Genomic DNA, 26,304 nt, shown 5'->3' on the forward strand with positions numbered 1-26,304 from the left:
TAAACACCAAAAACATACTGGCCTAAGGCTAGGGGTTAGGGGAATGGCAGGGGGTGGGTGAAATCTACAGCAAGTAGATTTAGAGATTCTTTTCAGGGTTATGAAAATGTCCTAAAATTATATTATGGTGATGGTTGCACAACTCTGTAAATACACCAAGTTTGAATTTTGCAATTTAGAAGAGTACATGGTGTGATTATATGAATTATAGTTCAATAAAGGTTATTTAAAAAATAACTTTTAGGGAGACTTCCCTGATGGTCCAATGGCTAAGACTCCTTCCTCCCAATGCAGGGGGCCTGGGGTTTGACCTCTGGTCAGAGAACTAGATCCCACATGCTGCAACTATGACCCAGAACAGCCAAACAAATAATAAAATAAATATTTTTTAAAATAACTTTTAGGGACTGAAGTGACTTAGCAGCAGCAGCAGGGATAGAAAACTTGTTTTTAGCTAAGAAGTGAAACTGATTTGGGAGCTCTAGAGGTGACTTTTTAAATGGACTATTCATTCAAGTGTGATATTAGCATTTAGATTCCAGAGCAGAAATAATAACACTATCAATAGCTACTTGATATGAGGCAGTTCTAATATCTGCTAGAAGTTTTGTCCCTTGATCTGGAAGGTCTTACTACATGGGGATTCCATTAAGTCTGCATGTATCTTACTGATAGAATTAAGGAGATGTCATGGTGGTTTATTTAAACCTGTCATGATAGCTAAAAAAAAAAAAAAAAGCGGGAATTGGGGAAACAAAAGGACAACTTCTGAAAAATATATTCAGCATAAATCACTGACAGCCTGCACAGCAAGGATGGCGTCAACAGCACTGACCTGGCACAGGGAGGATCTTAGGAGACATTCACAAAAAGAAATGAGAGAAGGAAAGACATGGAGGTGACCTGTGCTCATCGACAGGAATGGATGAAGAGGCTGTGGTGCACACATACAGTGGAATATTACTCGGCCATTAAAAAGAATGGAATAATGCCATTTGCAACAACACAGATGGGTGGACCTAGAGATTATCATACTGAGTGAAGTCAGTCAGACCCAGAAAGAGAAATATCATATGACATCCCTTATATGTGGAATCTAAAAAGAAATGATTCCAATGAACTTACATATAAAACAGAAAGAGACTCACAGGCTTAGAGAATGAATTTATTCATTGCCAGGAAGGTAGGATGAGGGGAAGGGATAGTTAGCGGGTTTGGGATCAACATGTACACACTGCTGTATTTAAAATGGATAACCAACAAGGACTGTGTAGCACAGAGAACTGCTCAACACTGATACGTGTGTATGTGTGGCTAAGTCCCTGTTCATTCACCTGAAACTGTCGCATTGTCAACTGACTGCACCCCAACACAAAATTAAAAGTTTTTAAAAAATGAAACGAAAGAGGTATTTCTGGAGAACAATATTCAAGTATTTGACTCACCCTATCCTGACTTGTTTTTGAGAAAATAGCTCATAAAATTACCCATGTTCTTGGAAGCAACATAGGTTCTCCTTCTCCTGTTAGGTTTTCAGCTGTAATTACCTCTTATCTGAATCAGCTATTGAGCGAAAGTCACTGAAGTCACTAATTCAACAGACTCTCCAGTGTGTATGCCCATTGTAAAACCTGGCACATGTATTTATAACACTTGTGTGAGGAAGCAGTTTCCCAGGTACAAACCACCACTGTCACCAAGCCGTGTCCACAGTCAAAAAGAGGAACCACGCGGCTCATTGGAGCTGACAACCAGCGAGCAGACCCAAGGCAGGTTCTTCCTGCATTTCTGGATGTGTGTGTCATCTTTCTTCCCCCCTCTACTCCCGGAGACAAGCAGCAAGTTGGAAAAAATGACTAGTCTAGTTCAAGGCCCCAAGGCATCCAGGGTGTTCTGTTTGCCCTATGAATCAGCAGTTGAAGTGTGGAGACACCGTGCATCTAATCTGGATATCAGGCCTCCAAACCTAAGACAAGGAGGCAGGCTTCCCTGGTGGCTCAGTGCTAAAGAATTCACCTGCCAGCACAGGAGACATGGGTTCGATTCCTGTTCCTGGAAGATTGCACATGCTAAGGAGCAACTAAGCCTGTGCACCACAACTACGAGCTTGTGCTCTAGAGCTTGTGAGCCACGATTACTGAGCCCACGTGCTACCGCTACTGAAGCCCAAGAGCCCGTCTCTGCAACAAGAGAAGCCACTGGAGTGAGAAGCCCGTGTACCGCAGTTGGAGAGTAGCCCCCACTCTCTGCAACTAGAGAAAAACCCACCCAGCAAGGAAGACCCAGCACAACCAAAAATACACAGATAAATAAGACAAGGAGGCATTTGGGGAAAGGACTATTGTCAAAGAAAAACTCACTCAGGTCTGTGCTAATCCCTACTTACTACCAAAGCTAAAGACCAGAGGGAAAAGAGCCTTCACAGATGAGCTAATCAGACTTAACAATCCTACATAATAACTGTAACAGTCATTATGTATTCTAAGGCATCACTTCTAAGTATGCCTGTATTCTAAGGCATCACTTAGAATGTATTCCAATGTATTCTAAGGCATCACTTCTCCCTGCACCTTAGTATGCAGGGACCCCAGAGGTGTGAGTGAATGGGGATTCGGTGGATATAAATGCATGCTGGGAACCCCCTCCCCACCCCCAGCCCACTTTCCACATTTGGCTCTCAGAACTCATAGTCAAGCCTTAACCTCCACCCACCCAGGCAAGAGATCTGTTGAGTTTTCTGTGGGCTCCACTCCAGCCGAGAAGGCAGGATAGCAGGATGGCTGAGGGAGCCCCCCAAACTCAACAGCTCAGCCAGACCACCCTCCTCCAAAGTTCACTTAATATACACTCCATCTACGTGCACTCACCTCTCCCTACGGCACAGACGCCAACTCTAAGATGCTGGAAAAGTCACAGAGTACCAGACAGCTGGAAAAAACATGAGACGGAGGCTAGATCAAACAAATAGGGGAAAGAAAGCAATTTCAAGGGGGAAAAAAAAAGAGTCTATATATGAAGGGAACATAAACTTCCAGAAGAGAAGCCATCCCTAGGGTCTTTAGAGAGAAAGAAGAAACAGGAAAATGAACTGTGAAAAGCACACTTAAAGAATGACCCCCAAAAAATCCTTGAAAATTAAAAACATGAGTACAGAAATGAAAAAAGCAAGAGAAGAATTAAAACATAAAATTGAGGAAACATTCTACAAAGTAGAGCAAATAAAGAGATGGATAATAATAAGCAAAAAATAAAACAATGAGAGGATCAGTTCAGGTGTCCCACACCTGAATAACAGAAATTCAGAAGCAACCAAAGTAGATGAAGGAATCATCAGTGAAGTAACTCTAAGACAATTATCAGAACTGAAGAAGGCAATTTGAAGATTAAAGGTATCGCTGAATACCCAGAAAGATGAGAGAACATAGACTCAGACCAAGATATATTATCCCACCATGCAAAACATCAGGAACAAGAGAAGTCACTAGAGCAGGGTCCCCAACCCCTGGGCCAAGGACGGCAGCCTGTCCATGGTCTGTTAGGAACTGGGCCACGCAGCAGGAGATGAGAGAACAAAAGCCATCCCCACCCTCCCCAGTCCTGGGAAAAACTGTCTTCCATGACACCAGTCCCTGGTGCCAAAAAAGGTTGGGGACCGCTTCCCTACAGGCTTCAGAACATGTTGTTTTCAAAGGTTTGGGAATCAGGATGGCATCAGAGCTCTCAAGAACATCATGGGACACTAGAAAGGCACAGAGCAGTATCTTCAAACTCCTGACGGGAAAGAATCCCCAGTCAGACTAGTCCATCCAGATAAAACATCATGCAAAATACTGGGATAGAATACAGACATTTTGGGAGCCTCATGGTTACAAAAAGAAAAAAAACAAAAAACAAAAAAACCCCACAAAACCATACCTCCCATGCACCATTCTCAAGAAGGTATCTGAAGACACTCCACAAAACTGAAAGGAAAATCGGAGAAAGAGGAAAAGAGGGAAAATAAGGAACGGATGATCCTACATCCAAGAAAGAGCATCCCCGGGTGATGGAGTGAGATCTCAAGATGCCAGCCAGCCCCCAGGCATAGCGTTCAGCTGGTCAAGGGAGTGGAGCAGCTCATCGGAGGCCCCAGAAGAGACCTCCTTAGGAGGACAAAATAGATGGAACACCTGAAGTCTCTCATGTCCTAAGTGGAGACGTCGATGAAAGAACTTGGGAGTTTCGTTAGTGACAGGTGCCTGGAAAACCAAGGAAATAACAAGCTTGATTTCACTTCGAAGAAAACAAAAATGTACATCAAAAAGAAGAAATGGCTAAGGTTGAACATTAAGGGAGGCTCATTTGGAAGCTCTGTCCTATTATCACAACTTTTCTACATGCCTACAATCAATTTAGGAGAAAAAGGAATTATAGTGCAGGCAGCAAACCGACTCCTCACTGAGGGCAGGCAGCTATGGGCCGTGAGTTGCCCTGTAGAAAGGCCTGGCAGGGCAGGGAGCTGGTGTCTCCAGCCAACAGCTGAGTGAGCTCGGGAAGGGAACCCCCCCACACCCTGAGCTGATCCTCAAGATGATCACAATGACCTTCCTGAGAGACACTGAGTCAAAAAGTCCCAGCTAAGCCGCACCTGGCCTCCTGACCACTGAAACAGTGAAATGTTTATCTTCTCAGCTGCTAGGTTAGGGGTGCTTGGTTAAGCAGAAATCAATAACTGATACAGTGCACCACCTGGCCCTGTGTGTACAGTTGCCCCTGAACAACTAGGATGCTGGGCACCGACAGTTCACGCAGTAGAAGATCCAAGGATGACTTTACGGCCAGCCCTCCTCATCCACGGTCCGCGTCCTCGGACTCAACCAATCACAACCTCCTCTTCCTCAGACTCAACCAATCACAGACTGTAGCCCCCGTCGTGCGCATTCAGTGGAAGAGATCCGAGCAAAACTGGGTGCAGACCTGTGTGATTTGAGGTCACCTGTATCAAACCTAGGGAAGACTAGAAATTAATCCGTCCAGCGCCTGAGAGGATACAGGATGGGAAGATTGTGAGCACCTGGTGGGAAGGACAGCTAAAGGCTCAGCTTTAACGAAGTCAAAACTGGTGTTGCGCCAAAAACACAAAGAAGTAGAAATGAGCATTAAATCAGTGAAAGTGAGCACCTCTTCAAAGAAGAGAAGCGTGGGATGGGGAGATGCGGGGTGTTTTATCACGAACCTTGTGTAACTATTCGACTTTTTAACCTTGGTGCATGAGTAACTGATAAAAAATGTAAGCTTAACAATTTCCTCACCACACAATTCAGATGTGGTTCTTTTTTCTTTTTGTCTCATCTAAAACTCTTTTAAAAATTTCACAGAGTGAAAACGCTCAGGCAGTTTTCCTCCAATAGTTAGTCCTTTAGACTATGTTTTGACCCTTGAGTTTTCCTTCAGTCTTTTCTCGTTTGTAGAGCCTCAAAACTTTTCACTCTGTATCAAAGCTTCTTTTTCCCTAAATCACTAATCTTTTCAGTGTTTTTTCTTTTCTGTGACTGTGTGTATGTATGTGAGTGCGTATGTGTATGTATGTGTTGTGCGTATGTGTATATGCAGGCATGTGTGTAGGTATATGTGTGTCTGTCTGTATGTACATGTGTATGGGGAAGGATCCTTTCCACTTCTCCCTTCCATCTAATGAAACAGAAAAGCCCCACAGTTGAATTGGTAGTGCCCCAGGATCTGACTAGTGCCTGGCACATAGAAGGCACCCGGTACCTGTTATGTAAATAAATGAGCCTCCAAATTGAGTTACAATCCACCAAAGAGGCTGGAAATGCAAGAACTGGTGAAGCTGAAAGAGAAGGGGTGAGGGAGGGCCCTCGGCTCACAAACTCGAACCCTGTGCAGGGCTGTGGCCATGCGGGCGTGGCTCCAGGCTGGCTCCAGGCTGAGCAGGGTGACAGCAAGCTGATGGCCACCAAGAGCAGGGGAGGGGCCAAGGCTGCCCCCAAAGAGACGCAGCGTTTGTGCAGACCAGTAAGCAGCTCCCAGCATCACGGACGGAGCAGAGCTCGTCCCTGGAGGTGGAATCCACTCCCCCAACACAAACAAGGACAGACCCGGATGAGGCAGGGCAGCCCAGGAGTGGAGCAAGGAGCCACCATCGGGCCCTGATTTCTGCCTGGGGCGGTGCTGTGGCCAAATGGGGTCAAGGAACGTGCCCCAGTGAGCCAGGCCAATTCCGGTTAACTCAGGCCACCAGGAACCAGTGACTCTCTTCCTTATTAGTTACAAGGTGTGGAGACTGAAGAGAACTATTCAATTTTAGAAACCGGATTACTTGATTCATGTCTGCCTGTCCCTCTGAGCCCCCAGACCCAGGGGTGTAGATGCCTATCTACTTTTGCTTCCCAATAAAATCCTGAACATCATGCTCCATGCCTGGAACATAGCAGGTGACCAGTAAATATTGGATGGATGGATGGATGAGTGAATGAACAAGTGAGTGAGTGAACGAGTGAACAAGTGAGTAAGGGAATGAGTAAATGAATAAGTGAGTGAGTGAACAAGTGAGTGAATGAATAAGTGAACAAATGAGGGAATGAATGATATCTCTGAGAGCTTGTGATGGAGAGTTCATTTTTTTAAATTTATTTATTTTTTATTGAAGGATAATTGCTTTACAGAATTTTGCTGTTTTCTCTCAAATCTCAGCATGAATCAGCCATAGGTACACATATATCCCCTCCCCCTTGAACCTCCCTCCCGTCTCCCTCCCCATCCCACCCCTCTAGGTTGACACAGAGCCCCTGTTTGAGTTTCCTGAGCCATACAGCAAATTCCCGTTGGCTATCTATTTTACATATGGTAATGTCAGTTTCCATGTTACTCTTTCCATACATCTCACCCTCTCCTCCCTTCTCCCCATGTCCATAAGTCTATTCTCTATGTCTCCTTCTCCATTGCTGCCCTGGAAATAAATTCTCCAATGAGAGTTTATGTTTAATGGGGACAGAGTTTCAGCTGAAGAAGGAGAAAAATTCAGGAGGTGATGATGGTGAGAGTTGCACAGTGTGAATGTACTTAGTGCCACTGAACTGCACAGTGAATATGGTTAAAATAGTATATTACATGACTTTTTCCACAATAAAAACAAAAATTAAAAAATAAATCTCATTGCATGAAAGGTTTCCCCTTTGTTTTATAAAGGATGAAACAGGTTCACTGGAGTTGAGTGTTTGGCTCAAATCTCAGTCAGTAGGTGGCAGGACTGGAATTCAAACCGGGGGAAGACGTGACACTCCAGACAGATGCCCTGGGTTTGATTCCTGGATCCCACCCCACCCTGGTGATGTGCCTAAAGCTGGCACTCACCCTTCCCGACTCTTACCCACCTGCCTGGAAGGAGGTGATCAGGACACCTCTGCAGACAGTCGATCCTGGGAGGAGGTGATCTGGTACAGGAGAAGCAGGTAGGTGAATAGCTCAGGTACAAAGTAATTGCTCCTTGAATGTTCACTCTCATTAAAATGGTGCTACCTGGGTGGGAGGGAAGTTTGGAGGAGAGTGGACACATATGTATGTGCGGCTGAGTACCTTTGCTGCTTAACTGAAACTATCACAACATTGCTAATCAGCTATACCCCAATACAAAAGAAAAAGTTTAAAAATAAAGTAAAAACACAAACAAATTTTAAAAGAAATTAACTGTAAAAGCCCTTTGGTATTTGATGCTTGGTAAAATTTGTTACTTTGGACTCAACTGGAAAATACCCTGATGCTGGGAAGGACTGAAGGCAAAAGGAGGAGAGAGTGGCACAGGATGAGATGGTTGGATAGCTTCACCAGTTCAGTGGACATGAACTCGGGTAACCTCCTGGGGATAGCAAGGGACAGGGAGGCCTGGTGTGCTGTAGTCCATGGGATTGCGAAGAGTCGGACAGGACTTAGCAACTGAACAACAACAAAATTTGTTAACTGATAAAATCAGATAGATTTTTGACAAAGGTTGCATGCTCTATAAAAATGTTTATCAATAAAAATAAATAAAACAACGCTGCCTCTTTCTGCACACACACTTAACACCATCCTTGGCTCACTCTCAAAACACAGTCAGGCCTCGATGAACACAAAGGCTGAGCTAACCTAATCATCACCCATGACCAAGCTCGGCGGGTAAACAAATGAACGCTTTCTACCTTCCATGAGATGCACAATCAAGACCGCCACTCTTAGAAATGACACTGAAAATAATGAAATCTACCAATTATTGGAGACACAGAGTCTTTCCCACACACCCTTCCGGGACTTTCTAGAGTCGACGATTCTGTGCTGGTGCCTCCTGCCCCAGAAACATGTCTTGCTTCCCCTGAGCAGGGTTCTGCTTATTTGCCCAGGACTTTCTTCCTCTCCAGACCAGTGCTGTTCAATAGAAACACTGGACTGGCCAGTAAGTTCATTCCATTACATCTTACAGAAAAACCCAAATGAAATGAACTTTTGGGCCAACACAATATAATGCAAGCCACATTTATAGTCATAAATTCTCTAGTAGCCACATTTAAAAAAGTAAAAAGAGCAAGTAATGTCAATTTCAATAATACATTCTATCTAGCCCATTATGTCCACTCAATGACTGGCCCAAGATGTAATCAAGATAAAAATGATTGGTGAGCTATTACCTTTTATTTTAGTACTAAGTCTTTGAAATTGGTGTATATTTTATACTCAGGTACATCTCAATAGGGACTCACCACATATCAAGCCCTAGCAGCTGTGAGTGGCCAGTGGCCCCCAGGGCACATTTCTAAGGAATCCTAAGGGTAGGAGTCTTGTCTGTCCTGTCCACCACTATAACCTCAGGTCCCAGCACAAAGTCATTATAGAACCCAGTATACAGAAGGAGCTCAATAAGCACATGCTAGATGATTGGATGGATGCATGAATGGGATTCCAAATGCATCATTAATTTAAAACAAAAACACTTAACCTTGGTCCTACCTGTGAAATGGGCTGCGTGGCCCAGCAGGTTCACAGAGATCTGGGAAGTGGGTCGTGGCCATGACTGTGACCCATGTTCCTAGACAGAAAGATAAAAGGCTTCAGAAGAGAAGAAACGATAAAAGTGCCAGTTACATGTTCTAGCCTGAACTGGGTTCTTTTCAACACCAGTAGAATTTTCCCATCTCAGGAGTTTGGAAAGGGAGAGAGGGGGTGCACCTGAGAACGTCTGAACCCTAACCCTGCCTTCCTCCAGCTGTGGGACCTTAGGCAAATGACCTCACCTCTTTATAGCTCAATGTCCTCACCTGTAAAACCACATTCGGTTGCTCTGATAGCACCTATATGCGGAGTCTAAGATATGACACACACAGGGACTTCGCTGGTGGTCCAGTGGCTAAGGCTCTGGGCTTCCAATGCTGGGGGCCCAGGTTCAATCTCTGGCCAGGGAATTAGATCCCACATGCCCCAACTAAGGGTTCACAAACTGCAACTGAAGAACCTGATGCAGCGTAGCCAAATAGATATTTTAAAAAATAAAATAAAATACACAAATGAACTTATTCACAAACAGAAAGAGACTCAGAGACACAGAGGACAAATATATGGTTACCAAATGGGAAAGGGGGTGAAGGAAGGATAAATCAGCAGTTTGGGATCAACAGATATACACTGTTATATGCAGAATAGATAAACAATACGGTCCTAGCGTATAGTATGGGGAACTATATCCTGTAATAGACTATAATGGAAAATAACCTGAAAAAGAATATATATATATATATATGCATAACTGAGGGCTTCCCAGGTGGCACTAGAGGTAAAGAACCCACCTACCAATGCAGGAGACATAAAAGACACAGGCTCGATCCCTGGGTCAGAAGATCTCCTGGAACAGGGCATGGCAACCCAGTCCAGTATTCTTGCCTGGAGAACCCCATGCTCAGAGGAGCCTAGCGGGTTATGGTCCATAAGGCCACACACAGTGGGACACGACTGAGCAGCTCAGCATGCATGCACACACATGCATAACTGAATCACTGGGTTAGACACCTGAAACTAACACAGCATTGTAAGTTAACTATACTTCAATTTAAAAAGAAAGAATCCAAATGAAGTGCTTAGGGCAAGGTCTGATGAAGAGAAGCGCTAAGAGTGAGCAGCTTTTGTTCTTCTTCTTTCACATCCTCCAAGCCCCCATCAGCTCTCCCCTTCCTGATGTTGCCAGTTAGAACCCCTGACACAGCCACGAGGCTCTTGCTTAACCAGTTTCCTCGGCTTTCGCTTCCTCTTTTCTTCACCTCCTTTGTTGCTCAACCTGCCACTATCCCATCTGTTCCACTTTGCTTTCCCACTTTGCTTCTTAGCTCTGGGACATCTTCTCCATGAGCCAGGTAATCGCCCCCGAACTGCCTCCATATCATCATCTTCCTTAAGACATCCTGGTTCAGAGTCTGGAGAGTGTAAGTTCACCGGAGATGTTCTATCAGGTTCTTGAAGACGAGCACAGATGATGTCATCACCTGCATCCTCATTCTCCTCTGCATAACAGCACACCTTAGCTATCATGGGTGCATCACCCACCACAGCCCAAGAGCCTAAATGGCCCTGGGTATGGAGGCTTGGACCACACACACAGGATAATAGCACGAAGGATTTAACTGAGAGGCCAGGTGGCTAAGGACACACACCACTGTCTTATGAAAGGCACCCAGAGAGTCCATCCACAACAGCTGAGGTCATGCCTTTGTCCTCAGTGGAATGTCTACTGAACAATCCAGGCCAACTTCTCCTTCCCTCTGACTCTGTTCTTCCAATGGACTCTAGTTATTTTTAATGCATTTTTTTATTGACATAGTTGAGGGCTTCCCTGGTGGCTCAAATGGTAAAGAATCTGCCTGCAATGCAGGAGATCCCGGTTCAATCCCTGGGTCAGGAACATTCCCTTGGAGAAGGGAATGGCAACCCACTCCAGTATTCTTGCCTGGAGAATTCCATGGACAGAGGAGCCTGGTAGGCTACCGTCTATGAAGTTGCAAAGATTTGGACACAACTGAGCTACTAACACACACATAGTTGCTGTACAAGAGTATATACGTTACAGGTGTACAATATAGTGATTCACAATTTTTAAAGGCTATACTCTATAGTTATTATGAAATATTGGCTCTATTCCCTATGTTGTCCAATACATCCTTGTACCTTGCATGATGCATGCTCAGTTGCTCAGTTGTGTCTGACTACTTGTGACCCATGGACTGTAGCCCATCAGACTCCTCTGTACATGGAATTTCCCAGGTAAGCATACCAGAGTGGGTTGCCATTTCCTTCTCCAAGGGATCTTCCCAACCCAGGAATCAAACCCGCATCTCCTGCATTGACAGGTGGGTTCCTTATCACTGAGCCACCTAGGAAGCCCTATCCTTGTAGCTCATTCCATACATAAGAATTTGCCCCTCCATTAACAGTTTGCACCTCTTACTCTGTTAGCCCTCTATTGCTCCTCTGCCCGAGTAACCACTAGTTTTTCTCTAAACCTGTGAGTCTAGTTTAAGGAGCAGGACCAGCTGTCATCTTGCCCGAGAGAGCTGCAAACCCAAGGATCATCCTGCTGTTCCCTGGCCAGCAACCAGGGAAGTGACTTGACTCCATACAAAATATTTATCCAAGAAGAGTGATAGCCATTGGTTAAACCCATTAGCCTGGCTCTTTAGGAGATCCAGAATGAAGAATATGGAAATAATTGACTAGTCAGGGAAGAAGAAACGGCCAAACCAAACACAGATGGAGAAGCAGAGACACCACGTTAAGGAAACACAGAGTGTTCACCCTCTAGGTCGCTTCAGATGTTCATGAGCAAACTGAGTTAGAGAAATTGGGTGTGATGTGATCATAGCCTCCTGGCTACACTTACAAACTGGAGCAACTTTATAGTCAACGCCCATCTGGCCTGCGCTGCCTCAAAAACACCACCTGAGTCAGATCTTACCTGGGACACTTTATGGACAGGTAGGTGCCATCCCAGGGCAGCAAGGGGGAGGGGAAGGGAAGTAACAGGGCGGGAGAAGCAGATCCACACAAAGGGCGCGCTATTCAGCATCAGCGCCTCCAAAGAAAACACAGCTGGTGGTTCTGTCAGTGGGACCTATCAGGGGAGGTCAGAGGGCATCAAAGGCAGGGAAGGAGGGAGCTGGGGAGGGAGGGAGAGGAATTCACACGGCAGCTGCGGCACGTCCCCGTCTCAAGGGTCAGGGCTCACTACACGGGCACCAAGCCTCCCTCTCTGCCCCACCTGGGGCTGTCTTCACCCCCTGGAGCGTGAACTCACCTGCACTTCTGGCTGATCCCCCCGTTAGCATCTGGGAACCCACACCACACAGTGCAGCCCTTCGTCTGATCTGGATGTGGTGGGAGCAGCCAGGGCCACCATGAGCAGCAGGGACTGGGGAGGGGGATTAGGAGCCAGAGAGGCTGCAGCGCCCCCCAGCTGAGAGTCTGGGGAAGGCAGGTGGGGCCAGGGAGACTGGTGAGGTGCATGTCTGCATTCAGACCAGTGCATTCCTTTGGAGTCACGAGTTTCCCTTTTTACAGTTCAAATAGCCAAACTCAAAATGCACGCTGTGTCATTATCACCCTCCTTGAGCTTCAGCGTTGCTATAATCCCTTCCCAAATCAGCTCGGGTAGAATCTGTTCCAGTTTCACACCTTCTGGATAGGAGTCATCCCACAAGGTCAGCCCCACCTTCCCGATTAACCCTCCACACTTCCCTTTTAACCAACATGTGCAGAGCCAAAAACCGAATATTCCATCCAGAGGCAAAGCACCCATGGTCAGACTATGGGCCCCGATAATCTTATACGGAAACTAGAATGGCCAGCATCATCTCTCTCCCCAAGCCCAGAACCTCTACATTCCTGTTGGGGGTATTTACAAAAGCCATATGATGCTTTTTTTTTTTTTAATAAATAATTCAAAGCAGATGGCTTAGGCAATGACATGTCAAATTCAAAACACTTCATTACATCAAGTCTCCTGAGAATGTGGATATGGGGTGGGGGGAATTTACACGTCAGGGTGGTTGGCTTCTAGTCCTGCCTGGGCACTAACAGCTGTGTGTCGTGGGCGGTACCCGACAGCATCCTGCTCTGTAAAGAAGGGAGTGAGAACAGATTCCCACAGCGCTGGCATCCCATGATTCTATTTTACCATGACCGAGCCAAAGAAAGCACTTCGTTTCAAAGTCCGTTACTCCGATTTTAAAAAATCAAGAACTCCTCGGGTTTAAAATTGAGGGGCATAGAGCTTACCACTGCTCTTCTTTCAGACAGAGTAAAACACATTCTAACCAGGGTCCATGTAGTTTGGCAATCACAACGCAGAATTTCCTTTGATTCTAGTGACTCTCATGGCTGTATGACTAGAGTCTGGTTACCTGGACTGGCTTCTCCCACAGAAACATAGGAGCCGCCTACCTTCTAGCTGACAGGTTGTCTATCTATAAAACAGACCGAACGGTGGTGTTGAAACCCTCCAGGGAGACTCTGGTGCTTTAAGCGGGCTACCCCTCAAATGTGTGTCCATGAAGGCTTCATCTTAAAATAACTGAGATTCTGCTAGTTCTGGATACCAGTTCACTATGAGAAAAATACCACAACCAAAATGAAAGAACTGAAGATCAAAGAAAACAGGAAGGAGACGCTTGGGCTGCCTGGACCAAGCTTGTGAGCCATGTGGGAGGGACAGGGCAGGATGTGATACACAGTGCAGAGACTGTGGAGAGGGAGCCCACACTGCTCTGAGATTCAGGAGTCGTCAGAGAGGGTCAGAATGCTAAAATCCAGGAGGTGCAAGTCCATCCCATCCAGGAAATGTCAACTCAGAGGGTTGGCCACTAAAATGTCATTCGCTTCCATGTAAGGTATGTCCCGTTTTGCAAGTACTAAATATAGTACCAGCTATAAATGGCATTGCCAAACTGGAAGGAAAGAGACCCTCACCCCGGGTAAAACTTAAGATTTCCTTACAGGTGAACAAGGCAAACTTTTGCATTATTCTAAATAGATCTCCAGATCAAAAGAACACTCAACAGTCTCTGTAGCTATCGTAAGAGTTAAGAATTTCTGTTATAGGGGACTTGCCTGGTGGTCCAGTGGCTAAGACTCTCCACTCCCAATGCAGGGGGCCCGGATTCAATCCCTGGTCAGGGAACTAGATCCCCAGTGCTGCAACTAAAGATTTCTCATATTGCAACTAAGACCCTGCACGGCCAAATAGAAAAATTTTTTTAAAGAATTTGTTATAAATTAATATGAGACACGGGTCTTATTAAACAATGCTTGATTCTTGGTGATGTTGCTGCAGGAGTACCTATGCACTGTTCTGAGTTAAAACAATATTTTTTTAAAGGTGCTCTCTATTTGCAGAGCTGACACACTGGCAGCGAACCATCCAAATGTTTAATGAATGACAACACATGGCGAGCATGACCCGGAGCAGAGCCTGAGGCCACAGGAGAAGGAAGGACTGACAGGGCAGTAGGTGGGGCTGTTGGAGGCAGTCTGGCTGGTAGGGGTGGGGGGCGCTGACCCTGCAAGGGGGCAGGAGGCCCTGGGAGCAGGCCTTGAGAGCCACAGGAAAAATCCTCATAACTGTCCACAGTGGTGCCTGGGGGCTCCATCCCCTAGTGGCAGTCCAGTCCCCCCTACAGTCACCCTGCAGAATGAATGGGTTTTGTTTGGCTTCTCTGAGATGCATCTCAATACAAGCGCTTTTGCCTGGAGTGAGTCAGAAGCAGGAAAGTCTCCAGCCTCACCCCAGCTGGTACTTTTCCATCCCTTCCCCTGGATTACATAACATGCCACATTTTTAGAAACTTAGTTCTAGCTGCAGAGATGTCTGTGCAAAAATTCCAGCTCCCCAGTCTTCAGACTCTCAAAGGTTTAAGAAAGGAGATGCTGGTGTTTATTGAGCTTCAAGGGGGAGGAGGTGGAGAATAACGTATCTTCTTATAGGGTCTAACATGGCCACCTGGAAATAGCTGCTTCCTACCTTTTGTGTTTAGATAGGGACACGGTCAGAGAACCTACATATGGCTGGGCTTTATCTTGTTTCCAGAGTAGCACTTGGGAAAGTGCCCAGCTTGGATGTAGTGTTACATATGGAGGTATACTATTAGCTGCAATTCATACTAGCATGTAGATTATTGACTGCAATTCATCCTAGCATGTGGATGATTGATTGTAATTCACACTAGCATGTAGATAGTTGGCTGAAATTCATACTAGCATGTAGATGATTGATTGCAATTCATACTAACAAGTAGATACTTGATAGTAATTCATACTAGCCTGTAAAATGGTTAATAGAGAAAGGAAATTTCTTGGGAACATCTGGAGAAGACTGGGCTCCTGAAATAAGGAGAGACTGAAGCCAGAGGAGAAAAACATGTTGGCAGAGATGGAGGGAAAGGGGCTCAAGGTAAAAGGAAAACGAGGCAGACACAGCCTCAGTGACCATCAGGTTCATTTTGCCTGATGACAAGTTACAAGGACCTAATTCTAGGTCTCTCTTGTCTCACCTCACCTGCTAGAATGTCAGCCTCATCCTCTTGGAGCCATTTGTCCAAAGCAGTCCCTTGTCCCTGGTGACAAATTCTGACCAAGTCCTTTCCAATCTAAGTGCCTGGGAAGGAAAAAACAACAGCCCGAGGCCACCTTGCCCTCAGGGGAGCTTCAGACAAAGGCACGTGCATGGGGACAAGTGTCTCCTTGTTTAATATCTGCTCAGCTGCCAAGGACCATGAAACCATAGTCCCAGCTCCAAGCCCTGAGCCAGAGTCAAACAGGAATGGACAGAAATGAAGGCGCGGGCAGGACACCGTGGGCTTCCGCTGTGCAGACCTCCCTGTGGGCCAGGCCACTGCCCTTCCCCTTCATGCCCGCAAGTGCTGGCATCAGGCCTGTGTGCCATTTCCCGGGAGCTTCCCATGAAAAAGGTGTACTGCGGGGTAATAGTGTCACATCAACTTCTGGGAGAGCGAAAGCTAGTTGTGCCCTAATGTGTTTTTAGGCAACTCATTTCTGCAGCAACGGCCACTGCCTTCTGGTCCCCTCGTCTTGCACAACCTTCCAAAGTGCCAATGGGACCCCCTACACTCTCGGTGTCAGGTGAAACTGTTTCAGATGGATGTTCAGCTTAGACCCTGAGAAGCAAACTGGGTGGGGTCGGGGGGGGGCGGTCCTGATACACTGATGGAAGTCTGCAGACCCCTGCCCTTGCTTCCAGAACAAAGACAGGCACGTGTAGCACAGCTGTCATGCTCCCCATGGGGCAAGCGGCTTTCCTTCGGGTGCCCTCTCTGCATGACAACTGCTACAGGGCAATTGCAGCAACTGATCTCCCGCTCCAAAGATTCAGCCATCCAGCCAGTCCACGGAGAGATATAGTGACCCCCAGTTTTTCACCTAATAAATATTTAGTAGCAGATATACATTGAGTGCCGGCTGGATGCCGAACATGGGACCAGACACAAGTCACCAAAGAGAAAAAGATGTGCTCCCCGCCTCCGTGTCCTAAAGACTGACAGTCTAGGTAACAATGGTTACATCTCTTCCCAACTCTGCATTCAGAAGATGTCACGGGGGCAGCTTGAAATCAGTCATGTGGGAGAATTTACTACAGAAATGGGCAACCACTTCAGGCCCGGGTTTTGTTATTGCTGCTTTGGTTTCTGCGGTGTGCTTTTGTATGTGTGTATGTTTGAGGTGGTTTGCCAGCACATCACTATATAACGATGGTGTGACTGAAGGGCTCAAGCAGAAAGCACATTCTTCTGCCTTAAGGGATGGAGTAAGGCTTTTACACAGGACAGGGCACACTAGGTGTGCATTTCAAGCTGAGTAAGATTTCACCAGGCAGCGAAAGAGGAGCAAAGAATTCCAGAAAGAATAACGAAAGTTGAGGCACAAACGTTTCTAATTCAGAAAGCTCTAGAGATTCAGAGAAGGAAACCAATACAGTCTGATGCGCTGCCCAGGGAAGGCAATTGAGCTTTCAAGAATTGATAGGATGGATCTTTGGCAGACGTGGTGTGGGGATGGGTAGGGAGGAAGGACATGAGGGTGGAGCAGATGTTGCAGGTGAGGTGAGAAAAGAAAAGGGAGATCTGGAATTAGGTCCTTGCAGTCAGGAAAAATTAGGTCCTTGTCATCAGGAAAAATGAAATTGACAGTCACTGAGGCTGTATCTGCCTTCATTTTCCTTTTTACCTTGAGCCCATTTCATTCCATCTCTGTCAACACATCTCTGCCTCTAATCCCTCTCTATTTCAGGAGCCCAGCTCTCTAGATGTTCCTATGAAACTCCTTTTCTGTATCAACCATCTACATGCTAGTATGAATTGCAATCAGTCATCTACATGCTTGTATAAATGGCAGCTACCATTCTGCCTCTGTGTGTGACACTACATTTAAAATCTCCAAGATGGGCACTTTCTTAGGTGCTTCCCTGGAAGCAACAAGAAAAAACCCAGTCTGATCAGCATGGAGCTGGGTAGCTCAGCTTAGGAAGAAAAGACTGATGCCTCTCTCTTCTATCCTTCCGATCTTTGGAGCCCCCATGGCAGGTGTTACACGTAAAGAAGACACTGAGTGACGTTGCACAGAAAAACCATAGCTCCCATGAGTCTGCACATCATAAAGACAGAGCAAGGACCTGTCTCCAGTTCAGACTCTGATGTTATCAGTATCATCCCCAGGTGAGAAACTCCTTCCTTAAAAAGCACTACTTATTCCCTTCCTTTTCTCCAATAACACAAATAGTGAGCAGAGAAATTCTGTGTTTATGGTTTAAAAATTAGCACAAAAGACCGTCACATTAAAATGGCCCAAACCCAGAACACTGGCAACATCAAGTGCTGGTGAGGATGTGGAGAGACAGGAATTCTCATTTGTGGCTGGTGGGGATGCAAAATGATACAGCCACTTTAGAAGACAGCTTGGCAGTTTCTTACAAAACTAAACATACCCCTACCACACAATCCAGTAATTACATTCCTTGGTATTTACTCAAATAAGCTGAAAACTTCTGTCCACACAGAAACCAGCACACAGATGTTTATAGCAGCTTTATCCATAACTGCCAAAACTTGGAAGCCACCGGGATAAATAAACTGTGGTGCATCCAGACAATGGAGTATTATTCAGCATTAGAAAGAAACGAGCCATCAGCCAAGAGAAGACATGGAGGAAACTTAAGAAGCCAATCTGTAAAGGATGCACACTATATGATTACCACCATGTGGCATTCTGGAAAAGGCAAAACTATACAGACAGGCAAAGGATCAGTGGTTGCCAGGGGCTGGTGGGGAGAGAGATGAATTGGTGGAGCAGAGAGGATTTTAGGGCAGTAATACAATGTTACAATGACAGATGCATATCATGATAACTTTGTCCAAACCCACAGAGTGTACAACATCAAGAGTGAGTCCTAATGTCCAGTGCAGACGTCGGGTGATGATGACCTAGGTCCCTCAGTTGTAACAGGCGCACCACCTGCTCGAGGAAGTTGATCACCAGGAGGCTGTGCCTGAGTGGGGGCAGGGGGCATATGGGAAATCTCTGTACTTTCCCCTCAATTTTGAAACCAAAACTCCTCTAAAAATAAAATGCATTTTTCCAAAAAGATTTTAAAACTTAAGGGAAACAGCCTGAGTTTTTAAGGGGGTCTCTCTGCTCCCCCCACTATCCTCAGCCCCTGAAGAGGGTTTGCCCCCATCATATTCCTGGGAGCCACCAGATGGCGCTGCTGCAGCCGTCGGCGCTCCCATGACTCGAGGCCAAATTGGTGAGGAGCCTGATTCCAGCAGCAAACGCCTGGCAAGGATTCGTGTCAACATGGGGACTAACAGATTCCTCAGGAGGGCTGAGATGAAGCTGGGAGAGTGAGGAGCAAGTAGAGAAAGGAGAAAAGAGAAGTTTGACAGGGAAAGGAAAGTAATGATCAACTAAATGTTGGCTCAGAAGGCATTACGGTGTGACATCACTAAGACTTCCCCATGGACAGTTTAATTTAAAAGGGCAGAAAAAAAGAGCAAATTAGGGGGATCCGGTTCCATCTAGTTTGTGCATGGCTTTGGAAGAACTCGCCCTGCACTGTAAGGAGAGGGCGAGCACAGGAGGTTCGGCTCCAGCGCAGACAGTGCACATGCCCCGGGTACCACTTTCCGCTTGCAGTCTCCCGCCTTGCTCCTCAGAGCCCCAGCGTCTGGCTCCCGCCTCTGCCATACACTGCCTAGGCCTTGCCAAGCCTCCTGGTGATGCATTTGTAAAATGGGGATAGTATTACAACCGCCTTCTCATAGCCGTTCTCAGATCATTTGTGTGAAAAGTATCCCGTAACCGGAAACCTTTGCAATCAATTATTTTTACCGTCATCACACTCTGCAGCAGCAGCAGCAGCAGCAGCAGCACACTCTGCACAGCCCCCACGTCCAACAGCTGTTCCCACACCCACAGAAGCATCACAGTCACCATAACTGTGCTTCCAGGGGGGATATTTTTTAAAATTTTATTGACATATAAACATCTACTTCTGTGTTATTGACTATGCCAAAGACTTAGACTGTGTGGATCACAATAAACTGTGGAAAATTCTTTGAGAGATGAGAATACTAGACCACCTGACCTGCCTCCTGAGAAATCTGTACGCAGGTCAAGAAGCAACAGTTAGAACTGGACATGGAACAACAGACAGGTTTCAAATCGGGAAAGGAGTACGTAAAGGCTGTATATTGTCACCCTGCTTATTTAACTTATATGCAGAGTACATCATGAGAAATGCTGGGATGGATGAAGCACAAGCTGGAATCAAGATTGCTGGGAGAAATATCAATAACCTCAGATACGCAGATGACACCACCCTTATGGCAGAAAGCGAAAAAGAACTAAAGAGCCTCTTGATTAAAGAGGAGAGTGAAAAAGCTGGCTTCAAACTCAACATTCAGAAAACTAAGATCATGGCATATGGTCCCATCATTTCATGGCAAATAGATGTGGAAACAGTGTCAGACTTTATTTTTGGGGGCTCCAAAATCACTGCAGATGGTGACTGCAGCCATGAAATTAAAAAACACTTGCTCCTTGGAAGAAAATTTATGACCAACCTAGACAGCATATTAAAAAGCAGAGACATTACTTTGGTGATAAAGGTCCAGCTAGTCAAAGCTATGGTTTTTCCAGTAGTCGTGTATGGATGTGAGAGTTGGACTATAGGGAAAGCTGAGCACCGAAGAATTGATACTTTTGAACTGTGGTGTTGGAGAAGACTCTTGAGAGTCCCTTGGACTGCAAGGAGATCAAACCAGTCCATTCTGAAGGAAATCAGTCCTGAATATTCATTGGAAGGACTGGTGCTGAAGCTGAAGCTCCAATACTTTGGCCACCTGATGCAAAGAACTGTCTTGTTGGAAAAGACCCTGATGCTGGGAAGATTAAAGGCAGGAGGAGAAGGGGACGACAGAGGATGAGATGGTTGGATGGCATTACCGACTCAATGGACATGAGTTTGAGTAAACTCAGGGAGTTGACGATGGACAGGGAGGCCTGACGTGCTGCAGCCCATGGGGTCTCAAAGAGTCAGACACAACTGAGCGACTGAACTGAACTGAGTGACGTAGAGTGGATTGACAATGTTGTGTTGGTTTTTTGGCATTTGGCTTGGCATGCATGCTTATTTATGTCTGAGTCTTGTGACCACATGGGCTGTAGCCCACCAGGCTCCTCTGCCCCTGTTCTCCAGGCAAGCATACTGGAGTGGGTTGTATTTCCTTGTCCAGGGCATCTTCCCAACCCAGGGATCAAACCTGCGTCTTCTACATTGCTGGTGGATTCGTCACCATTTGAGCCATCACGGAGTTTCTGCTGTACAGCAAAGTGGCTCAGTTATATGTATATATATTTTCCATATTTTTCATTACGGTTTATCACAGGATATTGAATATAGTTCCTTGTGCTGTACAATAGGACTTTGTTTTGCATCCATATCTATGATATATAATATATAATAGTGTGCATCTGCTAACCACAAATGGAGGGGAGTTTGGGGTCTAGTGGGATTTTAAAACCCTCATTGTTGCCTCGTGTGAATCACTGCAATAATCCCCAGGTCAGTCTCCCACTTGACATCCCTCAAAAGCCACCCTACCAAAGATTGCCAGGTCTCTAAAGCAGGGCTCAAGTCATGCTATCCCATGCTCTGACACCTCCAATAGTTCTTCCGTCATCTTCCACATGGAAGAAAGGCTCCTTACCTCGGCACTTGGGGCCCTGCAGTTGATCACAGCATCCTCCCCTTCCACACGTCTCCCTCTAGTCCCAGCGTGTGCCCTGTATCCCTGGACCATTCACTGTCTTCTTAGCCTGGTCTTCCACCTCTTGCTCAGGCTGCCATGTAACTCCTTTTCCTGCCTACCAGCCTCTCCTGGCAAAATCTTAATGCATCCCCTAACTCTTCTAAAAGGACCCTTTTGATTTATTTCTTATCTTTTGGCCAATTGCACGGCATGTGGAATCTTGGTTCCCTCACTAGGGATCAAACTCTCAACCCCAGCACTGGAAGCACAGAGTCTTAACCACTGGACCACCAGGGAAGTCCCTAAAAGGACCCTTTTTTATAGAGTACTTTCATGATCCTTGTTCCTTGATTCTACCTATCACTGAATTCCTCCCAAATCATACAGGTTTCATTTCTATCTCTGAATTACTGAGTAAGCCTTGCAATACTAAACCCTGAATGAACTGATTTAGGGTTTTCATTTCATTCATCTTCTGACCAAAGCATAAAACTCTGCAGAGTGAGTGCCCGCTGGGTTTTCCCAATATGCCCCCCATCTCCAGTACAGCTCTTTGCCCTTAATGAGAGATCAATACATTTTTGCCGAATTGACTTGAAGGAGTAGAAGAGGACCAGGGTCTGAAGGGACTTCAGTGAGGTTGGTGAAGATGGTAGGGCTAATTGTTAAGAATTTTAATTGAATGTGCAATGAGTATAAACTACTTTTTAAAATATGCTTAGAATCTGTGCAAGTTTTTTTCCACCTGACAGTTACATGTTCTTCCTGTAAATTGCCAGCAATGACTGAAGTTTCTATGTCGCAGTGTCTCATAAGTATAATCTGTAGAAATCAAGGTGGCTGCATTTCTGAGCCCCTGTTTCTAACAGCTCTTCTCTGCTTCCCTCCAGATGTTTTCAGGGTTTGATGAGAACATTTTTCTACAGCAGTGGTTCTCCAAGAGCAAGCCTCTTGGAGACCCACAGCATGAGAGTCACCTGGAAACATATTGGAAATGCAAATCATCAGGCCCCCCACACCCACAGACCTACTTGATCAGAAACCCATGGAGGGGGTGGCAGGCAGGGAAGAGAGTAATCTGTGTTTTAACAGCTTTTCAGGGGCCTCTCGGAGAAGGCACTGGCACCCCACTCCAGTATTCTTGCCTGGAAAATCCCATGGATGGAGGAGCCTGGTGGGCTGCAGTCTATGGGGTCGCTAAGAGTTGGACACGACTGAGCGACTTCACTTTCACTTTTCACTTTCATGCATTGGAGAAGGAAATGGCAACCCACTCCAGTGTTCTTGCCTGGAGAATCCCAGAGACAAGGGAGCCTAGTGGGCTGCCGTCTATGGGGTCGCACAGAGTCGGACATGACTGAAGCGACTTAGCAGCAGCAGCAGCAGCAGGGGCCCCTGATGAAAATTAAACCTAAGGACACCAATTCTTGACACTTCCAGATCAGAAGTGTGGTCCATGGACCTGCAGCATCCACACCGCCTGGGAGCTTGAGAGAAACACAAAATCTCAAGCCTCACCTCCAGTCCTGCTGAATCAGCATCTGTATTTTAACAAGACCACTGATGAGTACTTGGCAGGCTCAGAATTGAGAAGTGCCTTGCCTGGAGAATCCCAGGAACAGGAGAGCCTGGTGGGCTGCCATGTATGGGGTTGCACAGAGTCGGACACGACTGAAGCGACTTAGCAGCAGCAGCAGCAGCTTCTAGAGCACTTTGGAAAAAAAAATGCCTTCCATTAGGAAACTGTCATCAAGGCCTGTGGATGATCAAAACAGTCCCACATTTCTACCACTTCTTCCACCAAAGGATGGTGTCTATGTCCCATTCTCTTGAATGCATTGGCCAGTGACACAGTTCCATCAATAGATATGGCTGTGTTGATGTTGTCTATGCTCCCAGGCTGGGCTTTGAAAGACCTGAGGTTTCTGTCTTCATCCCTGAGAACAGTGTCTTGTGGGACTCATCAACACACTGTCAGAAGCCCCTGCAGATGCCAGGAGGAGGAGGGAAACTAAGACTGTCTGGTTTTCACTCCCGCTGGTTCTCTCTGACAGCCCATCGGCAGCCACGGGAATAAGCCATGGAGCATGTCCCAACCCTGGTGGACCCACAGGAGCAGAAGACACCCCACTGAACCCGGTCACCCCCACAGACTTGCAGCAGCTAAGAAAGGTTGTTGTTCTAAGCCACTACATTTTGGAAGCTTTGTTATACAGCAGTATAAATCTGAAACAGGATGCCAGTGAGTGAACTAACCACATGACTTCTGAAGTCATCTCTGTCTAAAGTCATTTGCTGAATTATAAAACTATGAGCAATGTTCACAGCAGCACTATTCACAATAGCCAAGATCTGGAAGCAACCAGAATGTCCAGCGATAGAGGACTAGATAAAGAAGAACGCATAACCAAGGGAATATTATTGAACCATAAAAATGAATGAAATAATGCCATTTGCAGCAACATCGTGGACCTAGGGGGCCTCCCAGGTGGTACAACTGGTGAAAAATTTGCCTGCCAATTCAGAAGACGTGGGTTCAATCCCTGGGATGGGAAGATCCCCTGGAGTAGGAAATAGCAACTCACTTCAGTACTCTTGCCTGGAAAATTACATGGAAAGAGGAGCCTGGCAGGCTACAGTTCATGGTGTCATAAAGAGTGAGACATGACTGAACATACACCTACGTACACACAGACCTAGAGATCATCACACTTAGTGAAGTGAGTCAGGGGAAGACAAATACCATATGCTGTCACTTAAATAGGTGGGATCCATAAGGTTCTTGTTAGCAGATATAAGTTATTACATTGGAATGGGTCAACAGCAAGGTCCTACTGAATATAATAGCACAGATAACATATTCAAGACCCTATGCTAAACCATAATGGAAAAGAATATTTTTAAAAAGGATGTATATAAATATATGTATAATTGAATCACTTTGCTGTATAGCAGAAATGAACACAAACTGTAAATCAAGTGTACATCAATAAAAAGGTAAAAATTTAAAACAAATAAAATTATAAGTATTATGACTTCTATGAATTTTCCCTGAAACTCTCAAAAGTAGATAGATATAGCTATCTGCAAGATGAATAGCCTGTGAATGGAAGACTGCTCAGAAAAACTGAATCTATCATACAGCATAGGATAAAATCCAAATCATTCAACGAGGGCCACTCATGGACCAGGAAGGGTAAGCCAGAAGAGAGTTCTCTTCCTTTGGCCAGAAGCACCTACAACATAGCCAACAATTTCCTCTAAAACAGAAATCATTCACTTTATTTTTAAATTTTGGTGCTTCTAGCCAGGAAAAATTCATATTCTTGAAAAATAAATTCAGGAAGGACACTGTGTCTTAACTCTGTGTCGATAATCAAATTCGGGTCGATCGATGTGTATGGAGCTCCAGCTGCAGGCAGAGCTGAGCCCAGGTGTTTCCAGGACCACCTGCACCACCTGGGCGCAGCAGCAGAACCGTGTGCCCATCCTCCTTGGACCACTTGCCGAGGACTAGATGACTCCAGTTACACAGGGTTGGTTATGGGCATCAGTGTGAAAATGGTGACAGAAACTCAGGGCCCCCAGCTCCCTGCTTCTGCACCCCCTCCTCTCCCTGAACTCCCTCCCAGAGCTCCCAGCCCAGAGCCTGCATATATTAGGAACTTGATAGCTGAAGCATTTTAACAAATCATTTTTCTGGTCTCTCTGTTTCTTAATGCCCCCTTCTGCCGTTGATAACTATCGGTCAAAAACTAGAATCTGGGACTTCCCTGGTGTGCAGCGGTTGAGAGTCTGCCTGCCGAGGCAGGGGACATGGGTTCGATCCCTGGTCTGGGACGATTCCACATGCTGCATAGCAACTGAGCCGTGCACCACAGCTACTGAGCCCTCGTGTCCTAGACCCTGTGCTCTGCAACAAGGGAAGCCACTGCAAGGAGTCCACGCACCTCAGCGAAGAGTAGCCCCCAGTCATCGCAACTAGAGAAAGCCGAGCATAGCAACGAGACCCAGCACGACCAAAATTAAATAATAATAAAATGTTTAAAATAAACAGAATCTGAAACATATCACTTATGTTTTAACATGAATTTAAATCAATGTATCACTTCTCCTGGGGTCTTTGCATTTTGCCCCATTTATGAAAAGAAAGGTGTTAATTTTAGGCAGGTAGGTAAGTAAGTAGTAAAGAATTCGTTGCCTTCCTTTTTTTACTTAAATTTTTCTCTTCAATGAAAAGGGTCTTTCTTAGTGGCATCACTACAGAGGTTAGTGGGCCTACACCCCCTACTCTGTGCTAAACACGTAAAGGTATAGGATGTGGAAGTGCGGATAGTGCACGATCAACAAGCCAAGGAGTACCCTGGCCGTCGGTATGCCACTTGGTACCGTATGCAGAAGTCCCACAGTGGCGGGGGATCATCCCCATGGTATGCATGTGTGACCAGGAGAGAAAGCGCAGGTGTAGAGTCGTGGGAAAAGCCAGGAAGTCTGGCGAGACATCTATTCCAGCCACTTGCTGAACCCAATATGGCCAGAGGAAAGCCCCTCAAGGCCACCCACCTGGCTCTATTCGGCTTCTATGGTCAGCTACAGACAGCCAGCTGACTTAGAAGTGTGAAATAAATGATGCTTATTACAAAGCCTCCAAGATTCTAGAGCTATTTGTTATATAGCAGAATCCCAGCAAAAGCCTAGCACAGTCAAGAAATTAAACATTTCTGCAATGAATTCAGAGTGTTAAGGATGCCAGGAACTAAAAAGGACTAAATGTGAAGCAGCTGAACTGAGGTGGATGAACCTAGAGCCTATTATACAGAATAAAGTCAGAAGGAGAAAAAAATATCATGTATTAACATATACATGTGGAATCTAGAAAAATGGTACCGATGAACCTATTTGCAGGGGAGTAATTTATCAAAAGATGCTTACTCCTTAGAAGGAAAGTTATGTCCAACCTAGATAGCATATTCAA

General features: G+C 45.8%; 1 protein-coding gene across 2 annotated transcripts in view; it reads right to left on the reverse strand.

The window, feature by feature from the left end:
- PFKFB3 (6-phosphofructo-2-kinase/fructose-2,6-biphosphatase 3) overlaps window positions 1–26,304 on the reverse strand; it is a 273,656-nt gene that overhangs the window by 58,274 nt on the left and 189,078 nt on the right. The gene's annotated exons all lie outside the window — the stretch shown is intronic.

Source organism: Bos javanicus, chromosome 13 (assembly GCF_032452875.1).
Source record: "Bos javanicus breed banteng chromosome 13, ARS-OSU_banteng_1.0, whole genome shotgun sequence".
Lineage (NCBI taxonomy): Eukaryota > Metazoa > Chordata > Mammalia > Artiodactyla > Bovidae > Bos > Bos javanicus.